At 42.6% G+C, this 23,340-nt stretch overlaps 2 non-coding genes and 1 pseudogene across 2 annotated transcripts; 1 reads left to right on the forward strand and 2 right to left on the reverse strand.

The window, feature by feature from the left end:
• Positions 1-775: 775 nt before the first annotated feature.
• On the forward strand, positions 776-913 carry LOC114815353. The gene has a single exon (XR_003763116.1). It is a non-coding gene; the product is annotated as a small nucleolar RNA SNORA7 (small nucleolar RNA).
• Positions 914-17,540: 16,627 nt separating this feature from the next.
• Positions 17,541-17,678, reverse strand: LOC114815392 (annotated as a pseudogene).
• Positions 17,679-20,109: 2,431 nt separating this feature from the next.
• Positions 20,110-20,247, reverse strand: LOC114815249. The gene has a single exon (XR_003763014.1). It is a non-coding gene; the product is annotated as a small nucleolar RNA SNORA7 (small nucleolar RNA).
• Between the last annotated feature and the right edge of the window lie 3,093 nt (positions 20,248-23,340).

Consider the following 23,340-nt stretch of genomic DNA (forward strand, 5'->3'; position numbering starts at 1 on the left):
CTGAAATCAACTCTCTTGCTCCCCTGTCCCTCTGCCAATCTCATACCACTAACCTGCAACCCTGGATCACCTCCACAGTCTGCTTCCTCTGTTCCTGTGCACGGGTTGTGAAGCACTGCTGGAGGAAATCCAGCCACTTGACTGACGTCCTCTATTTCAAATTCATCCTCATCTGCTTTAATTCTCCTCTCCTGGACAACTGTATTTTTCCATATTTACTGACTCTCTTGCCCATAGCCCTTGCCAGCAGTTTCAGATGTTTAACTCCCTTATCAAACCCCCTGTCCTTCACACCCCCTTAACTCTCGTCCTATCTCTTTGATCTGGCCACCTGCCGCACTGATAAAATTGAAATAATCAGTCGTGATCTCCCTAAAATCTCTCCTGCTCCTCTCCAGACCCTCTCTCCTCCTTTTTTGACTATCCTATTTTTCCCAGCATTATCTTGCGGAGATCTCCTGCCTCCTCTCAAAATCTACTCCCTTCACCTACATCTCTGATCTCAACTCTTTGAATCTTATCAAAACAATTGCTTCCTCCATTCTTCCTTTCCTGACTGCCATCTTCAACTGTTCATTCTCTGATGACTTCTTCCCCACTGCATTCAAATATGCTCGTGTCCCCTGTCCTAAAAAAAAAAGTCCTTGATCCTATGTATCTCTCCAGTTGTTGTCCCATCTCCCTCCGATCAATCCTTTCCAAACTCCTTGAGTGAGTTGTCCACACCCACTGCCTCAACTTCTCCCCCAAAATGTCTTCCCTAAACTCTCATCCTACCCTCTCAGGGTCACACCTGGCAAGTTTCCAGTACTCTACCAGTCTCAGCTACAGGAGGTAGAGTCAAGCAGAGGCATACCGATTCCACTCCTAGCTTGGGCAATGGCTAGCGAGTGGAAGGCAATCTGCTACAAGTCGAAATTCACCCATGAGGGCAGCAGTGTCACGGGAGAGATTCGAGGGTGGAGACTCGAGTTTACTGCGTGGAAGGTGACAATGGTAAACCACATCTGTATTTTTATCAAGAAAGCTTTATGGATACACTACCGGAACAGTGCTGATGGAGAGCAGGGCGTACTGGGAGAGATGTGTTTGTGGTGTCACCACGGTTCGGAAACGACTCAACAGTACAAGACAAGACAAGCTCTCATCGCCCTTACTCCCTCTCCCTTCTGGATCACCTGTGTATCTGAATCTGTACCCTTTAAGCAGTTGATATGCACCCCATCCTCAGCCCCACTGTATTTAAGTACATAGCCATAATTAATTTTAATTTCTGCCTCTCACTCTGCACTGTAAGTTCCTTGTGGACAGAGAGTGTTAATACCAACTCCCTTTGTATTGTATTTGCTTAGGTGCTTAGTACAATGTTCTGCAGACAGTAAGCACTCAATAAATACCATTGATCGGTCAATTTACAGTTCTGGCTTAAAAGATGTTGGATTTCTCTTTGGAAACTAACCTTCTGTAAGATTCTATTTGAAGTCTATTAAGGTTTATTTATACTGTCCCTTTAAGCAATAAATCATTAAGTGTCAAGTGTGGGAGAAGGTAGACCTTTTATATGGAATAATCTAAAGAATATTTGATTAAAATCTTTGCATATGGGCTGACGCCAAGGTGACATGTTGACTTGGCTGTTACTTTTAGAACAGTGATATGTCTGTCATTTATGCCACCAATAATAAATACCAATTCTTGTGCCCTCACTCTCCATTAGCAGAGTACCTTGTCGATTTGACTCTAATTTTAAATTCCTTTTTCAAGTTAATATGTTAGCTGAGGTCAGTCTTTTTACAAGTCTCATTTAGTATCTAACACATCACCGACAATCTCTGAGACCTGCCACCTCAAGACCAAAAATCCGTTACTTGAAAATTCAGGTTTCCAATGTGACTTCTGGGGATATTTTCAAACCCTTGGTTCTCAATCATCTCCTCCTCTTCTTTAAATAAATTCTGTACAAGATCAGTCAGGTGATGATCTTTCTGGAAATTGAACAGATTCGACTTCTACTTTCTGTTAGCCTTTGGGGTTACATACCTTTCTGGAAGCTGTTCCTATAGCATAAAGGAACTTGACCAGATTGGAAAGAGTTGTTGGAACCTTCCCGTTTCTGTTAATAATAATAATAATAATAGTCAATGATTTGTTTGGAACTTCCATTTCCAAAATGCTTCATGTCAGTTATATATTTTGGACTGTAAGTTCCTTCAGGGAAGGGATTCCATTTTTAATATTTATCATAGGTTTGCAAACGGCAAATACAATCTTCTGCACACAGTAGGCATTTTAAATGCTGCTGCTCTTTGTCTTCACACTATTTCTGTGTTATAGGGGTGAGCAAACACTTTATTCCCATTTTGCAGGTAGGGAAATTGAGGCACAAAGAGGGTAGGCGATTAATCTAAGATTACATAATTGACTAGCAATGATAATAATTGTGATATTTGTAAAGTGCTAATTATGTAACATACACTGTGATAGGTAGAGGATAATCAGATTGAACAAAGTTCCTATACCATCATAGTTGAAGGAGAAGACAGAATAAATAGTTTATCTCCATTTTTACAGATGAGGAAACTGAGAGAAGGTGCATCTAACCTGTATCTACCCCAGCATTTAGAACAGTGCTTGGAACATAGTAAGCACTTAACAAATACCATAAAAAAACCTGATTTTCCTAAGACCCCACACCAGGCAAGTCATGAAACTGGATTTAGAACCCAGGTTTCCTGACTCTCAGGCCTATTTTTTTTCCCTCTAGGCCATATTGCTTCCCAGTAGTAGAGCAAGAACTGGAATCCAGGCCTTGTGACTCCCAAGAATTCCTGCTAGATTCCATACTGCAGGCCATACACTTTTCTGCCTCCCATGCTAACATGGCCTGATAATAACTGTGGTATTTGTTAAATGTCAAGTATCGTACTAGGTGCTGTGGCAGATGCAACATATTCAGGTCAGACACAGTCAGTAGAATGGGAATTTGCTACTAATGCTTTCTGTTGCAGTTCATCATGGAGGAACTGGAAAATGATAAGTCATGCTTGTGTTGATTCAGGAAAGGCAGATTATATCAATCAATGAATGATATTTTTGAGTCCTCACTATGTACCGAGACTTGTTCTAATCACTCAGGACAGCACAATACATCAGAGTTGGTAGACACCTTCCCTGCTCTTAGTGATCTTGACCCTAACCCTAACGACCCTAAATTTCTTGGTGCCTCAGTTTCCTCATCTGTATAATAGGGATTAAATAACTATCCCTCTTCATACTTAGACCAGTGAGGTCCATGTGGGACAGGATCTCTGTCCAACCTAATTATCTTGTATCTATATCAGCATTTAGTAGAGTGCTTGGTACATAGTATGTGCTCAATGAATGTCACAATTATTGCTATTACTCATCCTCCATGTTTTCAGCTGGAGTGTCCCCTCACCTTTATGCCTGGTATTTTAATTTGCAGCATCCAGCTCCCTCCCACACGTCTTGGGTCCTGCTGCCAAGTCCAGTGGCTCAGGTATGGTGCCTCTATTCACAGGGAACTGGGAGGGAAACACAAGGCTCTGGAGCAAGTGTGGGGTTCCAGGGTGGCCCTGGAAGCAGCATAGCCTTGGCCTGGGAGTCAGAAGGACCTGGGTTTTAATCCCAGCTCAACCATTTGTCTGCTGTGTGACCTTAGACAAGTCACTTCACTTCGGTTACCTCACTTACAAAATGAGGGTTAAAGCTATGAGTCCCAAGTGGGACAGGGACTGTGTCCAACCTGATTTGCTTGTATCCACCCCAGCGCTTAATATGGTCCCTTGCACATAGTAAGCACTTAACAAATACCACAATTATAGCCACCCCCTTCACCTGCACATCCGACCCCATTCTTTCTCACCTTATCAAAATACTCACTCCCTCCTTTCTTCTCTCCCTAACAGCTATCTTCAACCATTCACTCTCCAATGGCTTCTTCCCCACTCCTTTTAAACATGCCCATGTCTTCCCTATCCTAAAAAACACCCCTCCTTGACCCCACAGCTCCCTCCATTTATTGCCCCATCTTCCTCCTACCATTCCTCTCCAACATTTTGATGATTTGTCTACACCCACTGCCTCGAATTCCTCTCTTCCAATTCTCTCCTTGATCCCCTCCATTCTGGCTTTTGTCCCCTTCACTCCACAGGAATCATCTTCTCAAATATCACTAATCATCTCCTTCTTGCCAAATCCAATGGCATCTACTCCATCCTAATCCTTCTTGACCTCTCAGCTGCCTTCGATACTGTGGATCACTCCTTTCTTCTGGAAGCATTGTCCGACCTTGGCTTCACTGACTCTGTCTTCTGGTTTTCCTCATTCTCTGGCCATTCAAACTCAGCCTCTGTGGGCTCCTTCTCTGCCTCCCACCTCCTAACTGTGGGAGTCCCTCAGGGTTCAGTTCTGGGTCTCCTTCTATTCTCCATCCACACCCACTCCCTTGGAGAATTCATTCACTACCATGGCTTTGACTACCACCTCTATGCAGATGACTCCCAAGTCTACATCACCACCCCTAATCTCTCTTCCTCTCTTCAGTCTCACTTCTCCTCTTGTCTATCTCTACTTGGATGTCCTCCTGTCACCTCTAATTTAACATGTCCAAAGCAGAGCTCCTTATCTTCCCACCCAAACCCTATCCTCCCCCTGACTTTCCCGTCGCTGTAAACTGCACCACCATCCTTCCTGTCTCACAAGCCCATAACCTTAGCGTTATCCTTGACTCTTCTCTGTCATTCAACGCACATATTCAATCCCTCACTTAATCCTGTCAGTCTCACCTTCACAACACATATAAATCTGCCCTTTCCTCTCCATCCAAACTGCTACTATGTTAATACAGTTGCTCATCTTATCCCACCTGGATTACTACATCAGCCTCCTTGTTGACGACCCAGCCTCCTCTCTCTCCCCACTCTAGTCTATACTTCACTCTGCTGCCTGGATCATTTTTCTAAAAAAATGTTCAGGACATGTCATCCCGCTCCTCAGAAAACTCCATTGGTTGCCCATACACCTCCTCATCAAAAAAAAAAAATCCTCACCGTTGGCTTTAAAGCATCCTACCATCTCGTCCCCTCCTACCTCACCTCACTTCTCTCCTTTTACAACCCAGCTCACAAACTTTGCTCCTTTAGTGCTAACCTTCTCATTGTACCTTGATTTTGTCTGTCTCGCCACCAACCCTTAGCTCATATCCTGCCTCTGGCCTGGAATGCCCTCCCTCATCAAATCAGACAATTACTCTCCTCCACTTCAAAGCCTTATTGAAGGCACATCTCTTCTAAGAGGCCTTCCCAGAATGAGCCCCACTTTTCCTCATCCCCCACTCCCTCCTGCATCACTCTCACCTGGTCTCTCTTCTCCTCCGCCCTCCCAGCCCCATGGCACTTAGGTACATATCCATAATTATATTTATTTACATTGATGTCTGTTTCTCCTGGCAGACTGTAAGCTCGTTGTGGGCAGGGAATATGACTGCTTACTGTAATGTACTCTGCACACAGTAAATGCTCAATAAATTCAATAACGAATGAATTAAATGAATTCTTCTTCTTATCATTATTCTTATTATCATTATTATAGGAGCAACCTTGGTGGAGGTGGCCCCAGACTTTCGCAAAACACTTTGTGTTACACACACTGTGATGAATGGTACCCAGTCAGAGATGAGAGCTGTCAGATCTTAAATTATTCAATCAGTGATCTTGTTGGAGGTGACAAGGGAAATGCAGAGAAGGGGAAAACACCATTTCCCAAGAGGCCAGGGGGAGGTTCACTACATTTATTTACAGCAGAAAAATGGTTGTTCTGGGCAGAGCCAAGTTTCCAGAGTTCTCTTGGAGAAGCCGAGAAGCCAAAACCTAAGCCTCTTTTTTTTCTCTCTCTGTTTAGTCAGTATTTGTGAGAACACCTGTCATAGAACTAAAGTTTGGTGACATACTTTTGGGTTTTAGGTCTTAAAATGTAGTTTTTCTTTTTAACTCCTTCTTCAAATAGTGTGGCCAATTGGAGAGATCAGGGTCCTCGGAGTCAGAAGGATCTGAGTTCTAATTCAGGCTCTGCTAACTGGTGGCTGTGTGACCTTGGACAAGGAACCTAACTTCTCTGTGCCTGATTTTTCCCAAATGTAAAGTGGAGATACCTGTACTGCCATCTACTTGGACTGTGAGTCCTGCATGGGACAGGCAGGGACTGTGTCCAACCTAATTAACTTGTATCATGGCTTAGTGGTAAGAGCATGGGCCTAGGAGTCAGAAGGTCATGGATTCTAATCCCGGCTGTACGACAGATTTGCCATGTAACTTTGGGCAAGTCACTTCAATTCTCTGTGCCTCGGTTTCATCATCTGTAAAATGGGGATTAACACTGTGAGCCCCATGAGGGACAGGGACTATGTCCAACACAATGTGATCGTTTCCACCCCACTACTTAGTACAGCGCTTGGCATGTAGTAAGCACTTAACAAATACTATCATCATTATTGTTATTACCCCAGAGTTTAGAACAGTGTTTGACATGCAGTAAACACTTAAAAAATAGCAATAAAAGCAAACAAACCAACCAAAAACCTGAAGGCTTCGGAGTATGGTATTGTTTATTCTCAGTTGCTGTGTCTGGAAATTCTCAGCCATATTAAATCAGTATTTGAATCTTTTCTAAAGATTTATATAGACTTATCCTCTGAGCCCTGATCAGGTACTTGAACTCTTTCATGTCTTCTGAATGCACTGCTTGGCAATGTGCTCCTTTTTTCCACCTTCAGACTATTTTGTCAAGAAAGCTTCAGTTTTAAAATTGAGTCCAACGGTGTGAAAGACATTGTGTCTTTATGCTGGGTGTCTGGCATTAAACATGTGAGAAGGAAGCAGCATAGACTAGTGGAAAGACTTCAAGTTTGGGAGTTAGAATCACAGCTCTGCCACTTGCTGTTGTGTGACCTTAGGCAAGTCACATCTCTTTGCCAGAGTTTCTTCATCTGCCATGTGTGGATGAAATATCTATTTTCTCTCCTCCTTAGACTGTGAGCTCCATGTGGGTGGGACAAGGACTGTTTCTGACCTGATTATCTCGTATCTACCACAGCACTTAATATGGTGCTTAGTACATAGTAAAACCTTAGCAGATGCCACAGTTATCATCAGTAGGTCACTTGTGTGTGTCCAGTGTGCTTGAAAGCCGGTATCACGGCCTAATGGATAGAACATGGGCCTGGGAGTCAGAAGGTTCTAATCCCAGATCTGCCACTTATCTGCAGTATGACCTTGGGCAAGTCATTTCACTTCTGTGTGCCTCAGTTACCTCACTGGCAAAATGGGGATTAGGACTGTGAACCCCATGTGGGACAGGGACTGTATCTAACCCAGTTTGCTTGTATTACTCCCCAGTGCTTAGTACAGTGCCTGGCACATAAATGCGCTTAACAAATATGTAAAAAAAAATAATAATGATTATAGTGTTAAAAGAAGTAGCAGAAAATTCACTTCTCCCTACTTGAGAAGCATCTGCCCTTTGGAGTGATCTGGTTTTTATGAACTAACTTCGGCAATGAGAGTTTGAGATGAGCAATAACCTCTAATGCCTATCATGCAAATAAAAATATATGACAGCCAACTTGAGGCTAAATAAATAATGTCATTTCCTATTTCCCATGCTGGACAGACCTTTTCATGACAAATTATGCACCAGTCTGTAATATAGCTGTTATGTAACCACCGGCAATAAAAATATTCAGGCCATCGCTTATTGCGAAAGGGTTTGCAACACATAAATGAGAGGTAAATGGAATATTAAGGTTTTAGTGAAATAAAATCACTCCATGCATATGCCAGTCTTATGAGATGCTAATATATTTGAGATTCTTTAACAAACAGATAGTTTGATGGAGACAAGTTGGAAACTTCTAGAGCTTTAGCCCGGCTAGGCAATGACCTACAAGAATTAAAATAAGGCTTGAAGGTGAATGAAGATCTTCCCCATTGGGAAAGCTAATTTCATTCCCTCAGAAGATAATGGAAGTTAAACACGAATGGTATTCATACGGCAATCCCTTGAGCTAACCCTCTTACACCACATGTTATGGATAAGCGCAAGACATGATTCCAACATTTTCCCCTAAGAGAGTGGGGAAAATGTTCAGTGAATGCATCTCCTGCCTCTCACGGGTTGCCAGGAGTTTGTCACCTGCTTACTCACACGTAGGAAGGCAAGAATCATCTGCTGCCGACAACATCCAGAGGGTTTTGATTTGGGTAATCCTTTTGAAAGGGTGAATCGGTTAGATATAAAGGTTGACCTCTTGAAGTCAGAGTCTGTCCCCGAGACTATTTAAGTAACTTGACAGGCACCCGTTTGTCTGGGATCTGCTAGGGGCAGACCAGTGTGGAGACACTCAGAGGACCAGATGACCTCTGGAAAACCCTTCCAGTCCCATGAGCCTGTGTTATCCAGTAACTACCGCTTCTGACTGCATTTCTAATTCGATTTGAAGTAGAACCATCGGGCTTGGAGGCAGTGCATAAGAACCATCCTGTATTTCCTGCCAAGGTTTGATTCTCTAAATGGAGATGATCAAAGTAGTCCAAGAATCACCTGAATGAGCCCAGGAGAAAGGATGTGCTAGTGAGAACCTGAGGCTGGTTTCAGGATGTGCCTTAAGGAATGATTCAGATTGTGTCTCTTTCTTTCCCTCTCTTTCATTCCTCTCTCTCTCTCATAGACACACACTTGACAGAAACGCACTGAGTAAGCAAGTACTGCATTAGTCTCCTCATGTCCAAATTGTCCCACATCTCTCTTTGACCTAACAAAAAGATAGTACCAAGGACCGCCAGTTTGCATTTCCAAGATCAATATATGGTTGGAGTGTATTCCTGTCTATTCATTCCTGTCATAAAACATATCATTGCTGAATACCAAAATAACTTATTCCCCAGTCCAATGATAAAGCAGATATTAATCACAAAAGTGACAGTTCCTGGTCATTTTAGAACTCTTACCTAGTCATTCCCATTTCTGTAAGATGAATGGGCTTTGAATTTTAAGATCATGACAGATTTTAAAAAACCAAACACATTCCATATTCAGCCCTTCCATAGTCCAGTGTCAGTGCAAAGATATGCTAATGCATGAGAAAGCAACAAGACTCCAAATTCAGGTTATTTGTAGCTACTTAGGTCCTGTGCCCTGAAAATGAAAAGAATAAAAGGGAGAACTAGATAAATGTTCAACCAGTGCACTCAACTGGATCAAACTATAATTCAGTCGATGAAAGTTATAGTGTGGAAGGATAAATAAATAAGTGTAAATTAATGTAAATTGAGAATATTACTCTCAGTATGCTGCTAGTAGGCTTTTCACCTTAAGCCCATGAAGTTCACTGCCTTGGGCAGAAATAGCAGGAGTGTTAATGATAATAATGGTGTTTGTTATGCTCTTACTATATGCCCAACACTGTACTCAGCACTGGGGCAGGTAAAAGATAATCCACCCAGGCACAATCCCTGTCCCATATAGGGCTCACAGTCTAAGTGGGAGGAAGAACAGGTATTGAATTCCCATTTTATAGGTGAGGAAACTGAGTCACAGAGAAGTTAAGTGACTTGCACAAGGCCACCCTGCATGCAAGGGGGCAAAGCTGGCTTGAAAACCCAGATTCAAGTAGGGTGTGAAGTGTTCTTATTCCAATGGCCATAACTCCCTTGGACTGTGAGATGTAGGTAAGACATGATGAAATACCACTGACGATGATGATGATCTGCTCATATTTCATCTGTCCCAGGGCTTAGAACAGGACAGGGCACACAAATCCTGTCAGTTCTGCCTTCACAACATCACTAAAATCCAACCCTTCCTCTCCATCCAAACAGGTACCACGTTAATGCAAGCACTTATCCTAGCCCACCTTGATTATTGTATCAGTCTCCTTGTTGACTTCTCTGCCTCCTGTCTCTCCACACTCCAGTCCATACCCCAGAATGGAAATATTCCACCCCAGAAGGGCCTTCCATGAGTTTGACACTAATAGCACTTTGGCTTTAGGGCTTCAGCAAGACTTCGGTGGAGCTATTTCCCTAGCCTTGCTCTTAACATAGACCTCCAAATTAGTCATCCGGCATTCAGCCTAGGTCAGATCCTGTGATTTACGGTTCTAGCCACCTTCAGTGAGCTGGAGTTTGTAATCCTTAATTCTTCAAAAGTGTTCAGACTATGTTTCCCTACTCCTCGAGAAATTCCACTGGTTGCCCATCCACCTCCGCATCAAATAAAAACTCCTCACCATTGCTTTTAAAGCACTTTATCACCTTGCCCCTTCTTACCTTATCTTGCTACTGTCCTAATACCACCAGCCCACAAACTTTGTTCCTCTAATGCTAATCTTTTCACTGTCCCTCGATCTCGTCTATCTCACCTCTGACCTCTCGCCCACATCCTACCTTGGGCCTGGAAGGCCCTTCCTCCTTATATTAGACAGGTAATTGCTTTCTCCCACTTCAAAATTTTATTGAAGGCACATCTCCTCCAAGAAGCCTTCTCTGATTAAGCCCACCTCTCTTCATCTCTCACTCTCTTCTGCATTGCTCTGACTTGCTCCCTTCGTTCATCTTCTCTCCCATCCCCACAGCACATATGTATATATCTGTATTTATTTATTCTTTTGTTTATGTGTGTATATTAATATCTGTCTCCCCCTCTAGACTGTGAGCTCATTGTGGGAAGGGAATGTGTCTGTTTGTTGTTGCATTGTACTCTCCCAGGCGCTTAATGCAGTGTTTTGCACACAGTAAGCACTCAATAAATATGATTGAATGAATGAATGAATAGTAAGAACTTACCATATACCACAGTCACTATAATAACTCCACTTTGGAGGAGTGGAGAGTGATCCAGGTGACATTTTAGCACCTAAACTCATTAAACTAACCCCCTTCCAATCCTCACTTTCATTTCTCCCTGAAGTCTGAGTCAAACTCAGATATCCTTGTGCTTGATTTATCTGTGGGTAGTAATTCTACCTTGCTTCCCCAGGAGACCTTTTGGGGAATCTTTGCAGCTTTTCTGTCTCTGTCATAAAATAAAGTTTCGGAGCCATAACTCATGAATCTTTCAGAGGAGGCTATAAAGCGGTGTTATTGAACAATAAAACTTAAATACAGTTCACTGGTTCCTTCCACTCTCCTATATTCACTAAGCTAGCACTAGGACTCCTTCATCAAAAGTTGAATCATAACCACTTGATGCCTGTGGAACTATCACCGTCCCATGCAGGGTTACTGTCCCATTTCCTTCCCTTAGCATTTACAGGGTCTTTGAGCAAAAAGCTTTCCAGAATGGAAATCTTCCACCCCAGGAGGGCCTTCCATGAGTTTGACGGTAATAGCACTTTGGCTTTAGGGCTTTAGCAAGACTTTGGTGGAGCTATTTCCGTAACCTTGCTCTTAACGTAGACCTCCAATTTAGTCATCCAGCATTCAGCTTAGGTCAGCTCCTGTGATTTATGGTTCTAGCTGCCTTCAATGAGCTGGAGTTTGTAATCCTTCTCCTTAAGGTCTCTAGTGGGTAGATAGATCTGGCAGTGATCATGTGTCGTGCTTCTTTTGTACCTTCCTGCTTAGTTCAGTGCTTCACACCCAGTAGGCACTCAGTAAATACTAGCTAGATAAGAAATGGTGATTCTTAAATGGCCATGCTTACAAAAGCGGCATGGTCTAGTAGAAAGGGCAAGGGCCTGGGAGTCAGACGACCTGACTTCTAACCCTGGCTCCACCACTTGCCTGGTGTGTGACCTTGTGCAAGTCATTTCACACCTCTGGACCTCAGTTTTATCATCTGTAAAATAGGGATGAAATGGAAATAGGAAGTACTTTTCGGCCTTGAAGACTGTGAGCCTACTAGGGGATAGGGATTCACCTAGTATCTATCCTAGTACTTAGAACAATATTTGGCTCATAGTAAGTGCTGAACCAATTCCACAAGTACCATTCTTAATAATGATAATGATAATAATGGTAAAATGGTGCAGTACCTCAAAGCTTGGCTGGAAGGATTTTGAAAAAAATTCAGAGATCATTCTTGCATGAGCACAGTAGTATTTGGGGAACAAAGCATCTGTAATTAGTCATTTTCCCAGGCATATTTCACTAGGAGGATTCTAATTTCCATAACCAAGTTGTTCATGAATCCATGTAACCTGATGAACAGGAGAACAAATTAACTTGAAAACACGGGCCTGGAAATTTACCATTTAATAGAAGCTGGGCTTTCCAAAGGATGCTTCTTTGAAGAGGGAAAGGTAGGTAGCCCAATTCTCTGATAGCTCCTGGTTTCTAAGGATGGGAGCACGTGAGCATTTGCTAAAAGTATATTGGTAACCCATCTTAAAATGCTGAAATGCTCTTCATGCAAGTACTGGCGTTATAGGGAAGCACCAATAATAACTATGGTGTTTAAGTGCTTTTTAAGTGCCAAGCAGTGTGCTAAGCACTGGGGTAACTACAATATATTCTAAGCAGACACAGTCCCTGTCCCGCAAGGGGTTCACAGTCTAAGAGAATCTTCTTATTTTTACCATAGAGTTTTCACATTCAGTTTCTGAAATCTGCGGTTAAGAGAACCTCATTTCCGTAAGGATGTCTTGCAATCAAAGGGGGAAGAAAACAAATGAGGAAAATCAGCAGCTGTTTGAAATTCTGTGTCTATAAGTGCTCTGCTTTGGTCAGTGCCTTTTAGAAGTTATTAAGTTGTTCTTAGCTATAGACTGTGCCGCATACTTATGCCCGTATAAAATAGTGTCAGATTTAAAGTTTAATCTTCCAACAAAACTTTGTGTGAGCAATTTGTGGTACTTGGCATTTTAGAGCAAAGATAATTATCTACACAATATGTGGCACTTAATGAATATTGCTGGGGACAATGCAATTTGGGTTTTTATGTTGGGTGTTAATATTTTATGTACTTGCAGAGCCAGCTGATACTTAGCATATAATCTAGTCCAAAATTGTGTGTGTGCTGATGCTGAACCAGGATTCGCTGAAGCCCTAGAGTTCTAACCCTGTGTGAGTCCTTAGATGTTTTTAGGAAGAGTAGTGCCTCTTTTCCACACAGATGTGTTGGAACTAAAATGAGGCTGGTAGTCTCTGTAACTAGCAGGATTGATTGGGGCAATCCAGAAAGCTCAATTGGTGCTGTGCTGGTCAGTGTCGGGGTAGGGCAAAGCAGGACACTAACCAGTTCATCTGAAATGAAACATCAGTGCTTCAAAGGTCAACCCATTAACTCAATTAGCATCAAATGTCAAGCCATTAACTCAATTAGCATCAAGTTGTTGCTGGAAGCAGCTTTCTTCCACTCCAGGCCACAGGGCTCTGGTAAGAGTGAGTTCTAGCTATGTCTCACAGGGACTTGGATTGGAGGCAAAGGTGAGATTTAGGTATCTGAATTGGCTCCTGAATTCATTCACTCAATTGTATTTATTGAGTGCTTATTGTGTGCAGAGCACTGTATTAAGTGCTTGGAAAGTACAATTCAGCAATAAAGAGAGACAATTTCTGTCCACATCAGGCTTAATTTATTTGGGTCGTTACTGGAGACTCTACTAATAGTGGAAAGGAGGTATCTGAAATCAGTGCTGGCTCCTTTGCTGTAAACCAGTTGGCTGATGGTTCTCTCTCCAAAAGGGGAAGATATGTGAGTAATTCTTGATTCAGTGATTTGTGGTTTCCCGCTAAGCTAGATGTTTTGAGGATTGATCTTGGAGATGGGTTGATTTTGAAAACTGGTATATGTTAATAGTGGGTTTTTTTAGCTGTTGACTTGCACTGTAGATGTTGATGATGTCCTTGGAGATGATTTATCAGACCTCTGAGGCAGAAATTAAAATTGTTGCTCTAGAGCCAGAAAACAGAATTCATGGAGGTAAAATACTCGAGAGATTTTTTTTTCATGAAAGAGGGGGCTGCTAAAATCCTTGAGGGTTTTGAACTCTGGATAGAAATTAAAAAGATAGATGTCTTACACTACTTCAATCTTTTCTATCTCACTGCTAATCTTTTGCCCACGTCCTGCCTCCGGCATGGAACGCCCCTGTCTTTATAACCGACAGACAATCACTCTTCCTCTCTTCAGAAACTTATTGTAGGCACAGCTCCAAGAGGCCTTCCCTGACTATTCATTTCTCCAGTTTTTCTTCAATCCAACTGACTGTAATCTTGAATCCAACTTTATTGCCCTTGGATTTGCTCCCTTCATTCCCCCCCTCCCTCAGCCCTAAAGCATTTCTGTAAATGTCTATTTATATAAATGCACGTCTCCCCCATAGATTAGAAATTCATTATGGGAAGGGAATTTGTCTACCGACTCTGTTACAGTGTACTATTTCCAAATGCTTAGTAGAGTGCTCTGCACACAGTAAGTGTTCACTAAATATGATCGATGTCTAAGAAAGCATCAGTTAGTATCTCCAGGTTGTTGGGAGAGATGTTTTTCTACACTAGGTAGATCATCTTGTGAAATGGAGAAATCTGTAAACCTTCAAATAGGACCTCCTGAATTAAAATAAGAGTAATGGTATTTACTAAATACTGACTGCTTTGCACACTGTGGTGGGAAAAGATATCTAGGAGAAAAGTAAACATTGCATCTGGGTCCCAAAGGATTCACAATCTCAGAATAAGTGAAGGAAAGAGTTGGTGACACACCCATAAGGAAAAGTGAAATAAATATGTAGACAATGATATGAGCTGGACGAGGAACCCGCAACTCACAGCTACAGCGGCAAGGGAGAAACCCTGATCTCTGCAGCCCCGGAAAAGTATATGGAAAAGTAGAGCTTGTGGAGGTGTCCCTCTGTTTCCACATCCTCAGCTTCCTGTGTCCCCATCCTTCTCGGATAAAAATAATTGTGGTATTTAAGCACTTATTATATGCCAGGCACTGTACTAACTGCTGGGGGAATACAAGCTAATTGGGTTAGACACAGACGGCTGTCCCACTTGGGGCTCACAGTCTCAATCCCTGCTTTTCAGTTTAGGCACTTCTGGGGCCCAGAAAAGAGAAGTGACTTGTCCAAGATCATATGGCAGGTGGAGCAGAGGTTAGAACCCATGACCCGTGACTCCCAGACCTGTGCTTGATCTCTTCCTCCAGCTGAGCGAGCACATCAGGTTTTGGAATTGAAAATCCTGCCATCCCGAGGCAGTTTGCTCTGATCAGGGTCCAGATGGGCTTCAAGGTCATGATTGTATCTTTGAAATTTGCCATGCTCTGAGACCTGGATCCAAGTCTTTCAAAACTATCTGAACTCTATTAAAGGTCTTAGAGTGTCTCCTCTCTTCCAGACCATTTTAACTTGGATGATTCAAAATTCAGGAATTGAAAAATCTATATTCTTTCTCTATGAAAACTTCTTTTAAGTAATAGAATCATTTAGTGCATCAAAGCTAATTCCCAGTGAGTCTGTTAGTCCATCTGAGCTGTTATTTAGATCACGTGGAATGAGGGACTTAGCGGAAAACAAAGAAAGATAATCCTAGCCCTTGAACTACAGCCTTCTTTTCTTCAAAATCACTTTAAAGACGTCAGGATCCAACCGAATAAACTTATGCACAAAGATCAATTTCCTGTCCTCTCTCAAAGTTACAGAATCTATTCAGACATTGTCTTCATCCTGCTCAGGTGATTTCACACTATTAATTTTCACATAATACAAAACTCACACCTGATTTTGAGGGTAAGTGTACTAAACCGCAAAAACCTGTGTCCTCTTCATATTCTCGGGATGGTCTCAGCACCTCACCTTCAATTCCCACTGAATGTGCAATCAACAACTTGAATTAGCAGTTTATTTGGAAGAAGTTTCCAACTCTAAGAAAGAGCAACTTCAAAGTTATCAACTCTAGTCTTCAGAAACACTATCTTTTGATGACACTTATACAAACTTCTCATAATCGTAAATTTTTTTTCCCAGAGAAGGAAAAGTTGTCATTTTTTTCCAACTCCCACATTTTAATTAAATGTTTCCAACATCCGGTTGTAAAATGAAAACTTTACTAGTCACCCTGGAGAAAAAGTGATGACAGTAGTTGTTTTTTTATAACAGGAAGGAAGGTTTTATTTCTATTTTATGCAAAACAAAGTAGCCAGTATAATTAGACAGTAATTTGTAACTTCCAACGTAAACATTTTAGGAGCAGTAGTATCAAAAGTGAGTGCTAATTAGAGAGCTGTTAGCTAAAATATATAATTGGTAACAGATTGACAGACTATGCCAAACAGCAGGCTATTTATAACTCCATGCTGTTTTTAAATTATATTTTGTTTAATAGTCTTTGGACAACTCATAAGAGGGGAAAGCTCCACCACTTGATTTGCAGTTTAATTTCTTTAAATAAAATGAAACCTTGCAAACGTGAACACTGAGCCGGCTCGCTGCGATAATTAAAAAGTATTATTAACTGGGTGACTTTCCGGCTGTGTCATTTGAGATTCTAATTTCTTTCAGAGCCCAATCTCCCTGAAGAGAGCGATAAATCCAAGTATTATTTAATTATGCTTTTAACAATAAAGGACACTTTAATCAGCAACCTTTCAGAAGCCCTTGCCTTGTAGTCATTTATTCAGACAATGAAAAAGTCAAGAGATATTTATACGTGAAATTGAGAAACTCTTCTTTCTGGCTACTAATGTACTATCAGTGGTCGTGTGACATCCAGTTTCATTCCAAGAGAAGTTATTGAAAATGAGTTGCTTAGCATCAGGTTTGTGATGGCTGTGAAATGCTGTGAAGACCTCCTTCCTGCGAAGCGCGCTGTTCTGTCTGCTAGTCAGCCACGGAAGCAAGCATCATTGCATGATAAACATTCTGTGGAGTCTCTGCCTTTGGCTTTTCCACCTGACGTTCATTACGACCACCTAAATGATCAATTTTGAAGCTTTTATTGAATGACTCTCCTCCTCTTGGCCACTTTTCCATCAACGAAATGCATATAAAGCGATCACGGAGGGCCTTCAGGAAGGCTGGGAGGCTGTCGGTTTCACGCTCTGAAGGAGAACTCTCTATTTGTTTCAGTCTGGAATTCTTTTGCGTGTGTGGTATGTACGTTTGATATGTTAAGCACATACCAAATGCCAGGCACTATTCTAAATCTTGGGGGGTAGATACCAGCTGATCAGGTTGAACACGGTCCACGTTCCACAGCGGGCTCACTGTCTTAATCTCGTTTTACCGAGGAAGTTACTGAGGCACAGAGAAGGTAAGTAACTTAGTGAGTGTGGTTTCTATTAAGCTCTTACTATGTGCCGGGCACTGTACTCTGGGGGAGATGCAATCAAATCAGATTGGACACATTCCTTGTCCCTCAGGGGTCTCACAGTCTTCATTTCCATTTTACTGATGAGGTAACTGAGGCACAAGAAAGTGAAGTGCCTTACCTAAGGTCTCACAGATTAGGCAAGTGATGGAGCTGGGATTCGAACCCAGGTCCTTCTGACTCCCAGTCCCGTGCTCTATCCTGCTCCCAGAGCACCACCCCAGTCCCCCACTACCACAAATTATGTAGTTGAGTTTTCTGCATTTGGGGAAATCTCAGGGAATGGCACACTCGGAGTGCAATGGATGAGCCTCGCCCTGCGAAAACCACCTACATAATTCATTTATTCATTCAATCATATTTATCGAGTGCTTACCGTGTGCGGAACACTGTAGTAAGCGCTTGGAAAGTACCGTTCGGCAGCAAATAGAGACAATCCCTGTCCAACAGCAGGCTCACTTGTGATGTTCCCCCTGCCAGGTAAGAATTTCTGACTTTTGGAAATAATAATTATGGTATTTAAGTGCTTTTTGTGTGCCAGGCACTGTACTAAGCGCTGGGGTGGATACAGGCAAATTGGGTTGGACACAGTCCCACATGGGACTCACATTCTCAATCCCCATTTTACAGGTGAGGCACAGAGAAGTCAAGTGACTTGTCCAAGGTCACACAGCAGACAAATGACAGAGGAAAGGAAACTTCAATCATATTTAGTGAACGCCTACTGTGTGCAGAGCACTGTACTAAGCACTTGGGAAAGGACAATATACCTTGGATCCTACTTTCCTTCCTTGCAGTTTTCCCACCTAGTGCCTTGTTTCAATCAATAGTATTTAACAAGCACTTATTCTGGGCAGAGCATAGTTCTGAGTCCTCGGAAGACTACAATAGAGTTAGAAGAAATGGTCCCTGCCCTCGAGAAGCTTACAGTCTGCTCTTGATCAGCTATGTCCACTCAGGTTGGTCGTGTTGGGATATTTCACACATTCATTCAGGAAACTTTTTTTCAAAATCAGCTTCCTCAACAGACTGTGGTCTCTCCCTCAGCCCGCAAGGATTTCTCCACTCATTCTCTTCTTTCCTCGTTCATTATCCAACTTCCTTTCATGGTCCTCAAATGGGAATAAGAGAAATTCGACCAATGACTTTTGTAGTCTCTAGTCCCCACACAAGAACTAGGAGAGGTCAGTGCTAAGAGGGCAGAATTCTAGGTGAAGAAATCTCTCTGAATTGACAGTGTTTTTATTTATCATTCAATCATATTTTTTGAGTGCTTATTGTGTGCAGAGCATTGGACTAAGTGCTTGGGAGAGTACAATATAACAGAAGTTTTGGCTTTAAACAGAGCCTCAGTCTGTAGGCCCTGGACTAAATGGAAATGCCTTTTTAAATACTAAAAATAAATATATTATGAAAATGCATGATTACTAAGTGGCAATAGTTAAGAGACAGTGTGATTGCAGGTCTTAACCTCAATGGGTTTTACTTTTCTGGTGATTTTAAAAGTACTGGAAGTTGGCTGTAACATCATCAAAATAGCATATGTTTTCTTTAAAAATAGCAAGGATTTGAGGGATAGAAAGTGTAGTTGAATGCCAAGTACGCTTGCCTGAAGCCACAAGACTAAATTTCCCTGTGGCTTTGAAAAATATAAGGATTAAATGTCATCAGAATGAATTTTGAGTAGTATTTTCAGCACTTTGCACACTGCTAAGACACAGTAAATGATTAAATAATGGCATGCCAACAATCATTGATGGTTTCACTTTCAATTTGGCAAATATCAAACAGGTTCAAGACCTTCTATACTTCAAAATCCTTCTCTCTACAAAGTTCCCAAGTGTCAGTATGTCTTTCAAGTAATGATTTGGTGCAATTCTAAAGGCAAAATTTCACATTTGGGAATTGAAATTTCTGTTTTGTGGCTTTCCCACTACATTTCATGTTTCGCTATCATCATCATCATTTAGTTCAACCACTGTGCCAGAGATAGCTGGGAAGAAAAAAATGGATTGGGGGCATCATCAGAAAAACATTTAGATCATCCAGCTTGATTCTCTGCTGAATGCTACACCCGGAGATGATCTGTTAGAATATAAGTTGCTTGTGGGCAGGGAACATGTCATGCCTTTATTCTGTTCTTCCCAAATGCATAGTACAGTACAGCATACCAAGTGGTGTTTATTAATAATAATAAATGCTGCTGCTAATACTATTACCTGACTGGCTGTAGACTATTACTGTCCGACTACTCTTTTGACAAGATTTTAGGCCTCGTTCAAAATAACTTCCATATTTTTCAATGCCTCCCTCTAATTCAGTCTCTTCTCTGATTGCAGGATTTCTCCAAATATGAGGCACCAACTTCCAGTGCTTCTGAAATCAATCAATAGTAATAATAATGATAATTATAGTATCTGTTAAAAGATGACTATGGGCCAAGCACTGTACTATGTTCAGGGTTGGGTACAGGATAATCAGACCGGACACAATCCCTATCGATTAATCATATTTATTGAGCGCTTACTACGTGCAGAGCACTATATTAAGCTCTTGTCTTATGCCGTCGAGTTGTCTCCCACCCATAGTGATTCCATGGACTCATCTCTCCTGGAACAACCCACCTCCATCTGCAATCGTTCTGTTAGTGGATCCATAGAGTTTTCTTGATCAAAATATGGAAGCGATTTCCCATTGCCTCCTTCCGCACAGTAAACCTGCGTCTCCGCCCTCGTCTCTCTTCCATGCTGCTGCTGCCCAGCACAGGTGATTTTTGACTTGTAGTAGATTGCCTTCCATTCGCTAGCCACTGCCCAGGCTAGAAATGGAATGGGTGAGCCTCTGTTTGACTCTCCCTCCCGTAGTCAAGACTGGTAGAATACTGGAAACTCTCCAGGTGCGACTCTGAGAGGGGGGATACTAAGCAATTGGGAGAGTACTATACAGTGAAATTAGCAGATACAATCCCTGCCAATAATGAGTTTACAGTCTGTTCCACATGATGCTCACAATCTAAGGAGAAGGGAGGGAGAATAGGTATTTGAACCTCATTTTACAGATGAGGAAACTAAGATACCGAGAAGGTAAGTGACTTGTCTGGAGTCACACAGCAGGAAACTGGTAGAGATGGAATTAGAACCCAGGTCCTCTGACTCTCAGCAACACGCTTGCTTCTTCCCTTCTGTTAGAACTTTCCATTTTCCATTAATCAAAACTCCTTCACTTTGCTCACCGGGTTTTGGATCTGACCTCTAATCCCACTCTTCTGGTTGCCTGTTCCTTGACTTCAGGCAAGTCACTTAACCTCCCTATGCCTCAGTTTCCCTATGTAAGCTGGTATTAATCCTCCCCCTAATGCTAAGATTGTGACCCCCATGAAGGTCAGAGAGAGACTGTCAATCTGAATTTCTCATATCAGCCTCAGCTCCTAGCATAGAGCTTGGCAACTACTAAGCATTCAGCCAGTAGCATAACTGAGTAACAAACTGAGTTTATTGGTTTTGCAGGAGTGGAACACAGAGTTGCTAGATTCACATCTCCATCATTTATGCTCATAACTTCCTGGATGAGATTACGGCTGGTAAGGCACCAGGATCCTTGTGGTGTGGCGTGTCTCTGTGGATATAATTAGCTCACGGTTGTAAAAAGGTTGTTTACTCTTACGGGACTACTGCATTTTGAACTGCCCCTGTAGCTTCTGCAGAAGGCAGGCAGTGGTCAGAGCCACTTCTTTGTGAATTTTGAGTTAAAATGTTTCCTCCTTTTCCTGGGTTGGTGTTTTAGCTGGTGTGGGCTGGATGCCGAAGGCACAGATAGAGGTATTGTGATTGAGGTGTAGGTCACATTTAAGCATGGAGGAACCAGGATTATTGCTGGCTTTTCCTGGTTTAACCCATTTGTGTCGTAAATACCATGAAGCCAGAAGGCCTAGGTTTAAAACCTTTGGACAGGGCCTAGGGGAAAGAAGACTTCAGGAGATGGGGAAGGGCATAAAACCCAGCCTGCACAGTTGGCTCCTCTAACACCAACCTACTCACTGTACCTCGATTTCGTCTATATCTCCACCGACCCCTTGCCCACATCCTCTCTCCGGTCTGGAATTCCCCCTCCCTTCAGATCTGGTGGACTGCCACTTTCCCCACCTTCAAAGCCTTATTCAAGTCATATCTTCTCCAAGAGACCTTCCCCGACTAAGCCCTCATCTCCCCTTCTCTCTCTCCATCACCTATGCACTTGGATCTATACGCTTTGAGCATTTGATATTCGCCTCACCTCCAATCCCACAGCACTTATGTTTGTATCCACAATTTATTCTAACATCCGTCTCCCCCTTTAGACAGTAAGCTCCTTGTGGGCCGGGAATGTCTCTTCCAACTCTTGTATCGTACTCTCCCAAGTGCCAAGTAGAGTGCTCTGCACACACTAAGTGCTCAATAAATACCATAGATGATGATAAGGCATTTAATACATACTGATGATTAATAGACCTATCCATTAAAAGGAGCTCTAGAGCCTCATCTCAGTCATGACTACTTGGTAGCACCACTGGATCTCGTTCACAAAACGGGGGCTTCCAGCCAAAACTCTTTATTTCCTCTGCTCTCACCTCGTTCTCAGAAGCCTCTGCGTGTCCCTTTCTGCTGATGGAACATTTACACGGTGTAAGGGTCCTTCAGCCCTCGGGGCTTCCAGAATTCCCCCAAATACAGGTTTCATCCAGTGTTTACTCCTAAGTGACTTCACATTGGACTCTATCCTCCCATACTGACGTGACTCGATTTTCCAGAATGAAATATGGGAAAAGAGGAGGGGTGGTAGGGATGGGCCTGTAATCTGAGATTAGGTGGGAGAAAAAGACCAGGAACAGAGAGGTAGAAGAGAGGCATCGTGAGGTAGAAACCAAGAGAAAAAAATTGAGACAGAGATTCATAGTGAAATAGGAAATGAGGGATGAAGATGGTGAGAGAGATATAGTCAGGCAGAGGTAGACAGATAGGCAAATGAGAGAGTTAGAGGATGGAGATGGTGAGAGAGATAGACAGAGATAGAGATAGGCAATGAGAGATAGGATGGAGATGGCGAGAGAGATTCAGGTAGACAGGGAAAAATGTAGGCAGTGAGATAGAGAATGGAAATAGGGAGATACAGCCCAGCAGAAGGAAGTGACCCACACCTATACAAGTACTCTCATTCACAAACATACACAGTGACTGCCATCCCACATATATAAATACAAATCCAGGGGAAATATTCACATAGAAATGGACATGGGCTAGGGGTCGGCGGAAAGATCGAGGCACACTGAGAAGGTTAGCACTAGAGGAGCGAAGTGTGCAGGCTGGGTTGTAGAAGGAGAGAAGTGAGGTGAGATAGGGGGCAAGGTGAAGGAGGGCTATAAAGGCAATGGTAAGGAGTTTTTGTTTGATGCAGAGGTGGATGGGCAACCACTGGAGTTTTTTGAGGAGCGGGGTGATGTGAGCTGAATGTTTTGGTAGGAAAATGATCCCAGCAGCAGAGGGAAGTATGGACTGGAGTGGGGAGAGACAGTGTTCCTTATTATGGCAAATAAGTCCTCTCTTGATTCTGTCCCTCCTTCACAGATGTGTTTCCGCTGATGCTTCCATCTGCTGGTTCTTCTTTATGGTCCCGTGCACCAAGTGGAAACTCCAGAGGGCAGAACCTAGCAGCTGGAAGTGTGGGCCAAAGGCAGAGGCTGGGGCAGGGAGAAGCAGCAGCAAGAGAAAGGAAGCCCTGCTCCTTCTCTCCTCCTTTCCTGCTGCCATCTCTGCTAGGGCCATGACAGCAGTCCCTACCTCACTTTGTGATGGTGGCAGGGCCAGGAGCAGAGAAATCAATCAAGTGTATTTACTGAGTGCTTACTGTGTGCAGAGCACTGTACTAAGCACTTAGGAGAGTAGCACATAAATATAACTGTCCCATTCCTTGCCCCCAACAAGTTTACAGTGTAGAGGGGGAGAAGTTGCAGAGCTTTTCTTCCCGTACACTT

The sequence above is a fragment of the Ornithorhynchus anatinus genome, chromosome 11 (genome assembly GCF_004115215.2).
Source record: "Ornithorhynchus anatinus isolate Pmale09 chromosome 11, mOrnAna1.pri.v4, whole genome shotgun sequence".
NCBI lineage: Eukaryota > Metazoa > Chordata > Mammalia > Monotremata > Ornithorhynchidae > Ornithorhynchus > Ornithorhynchus anatinus.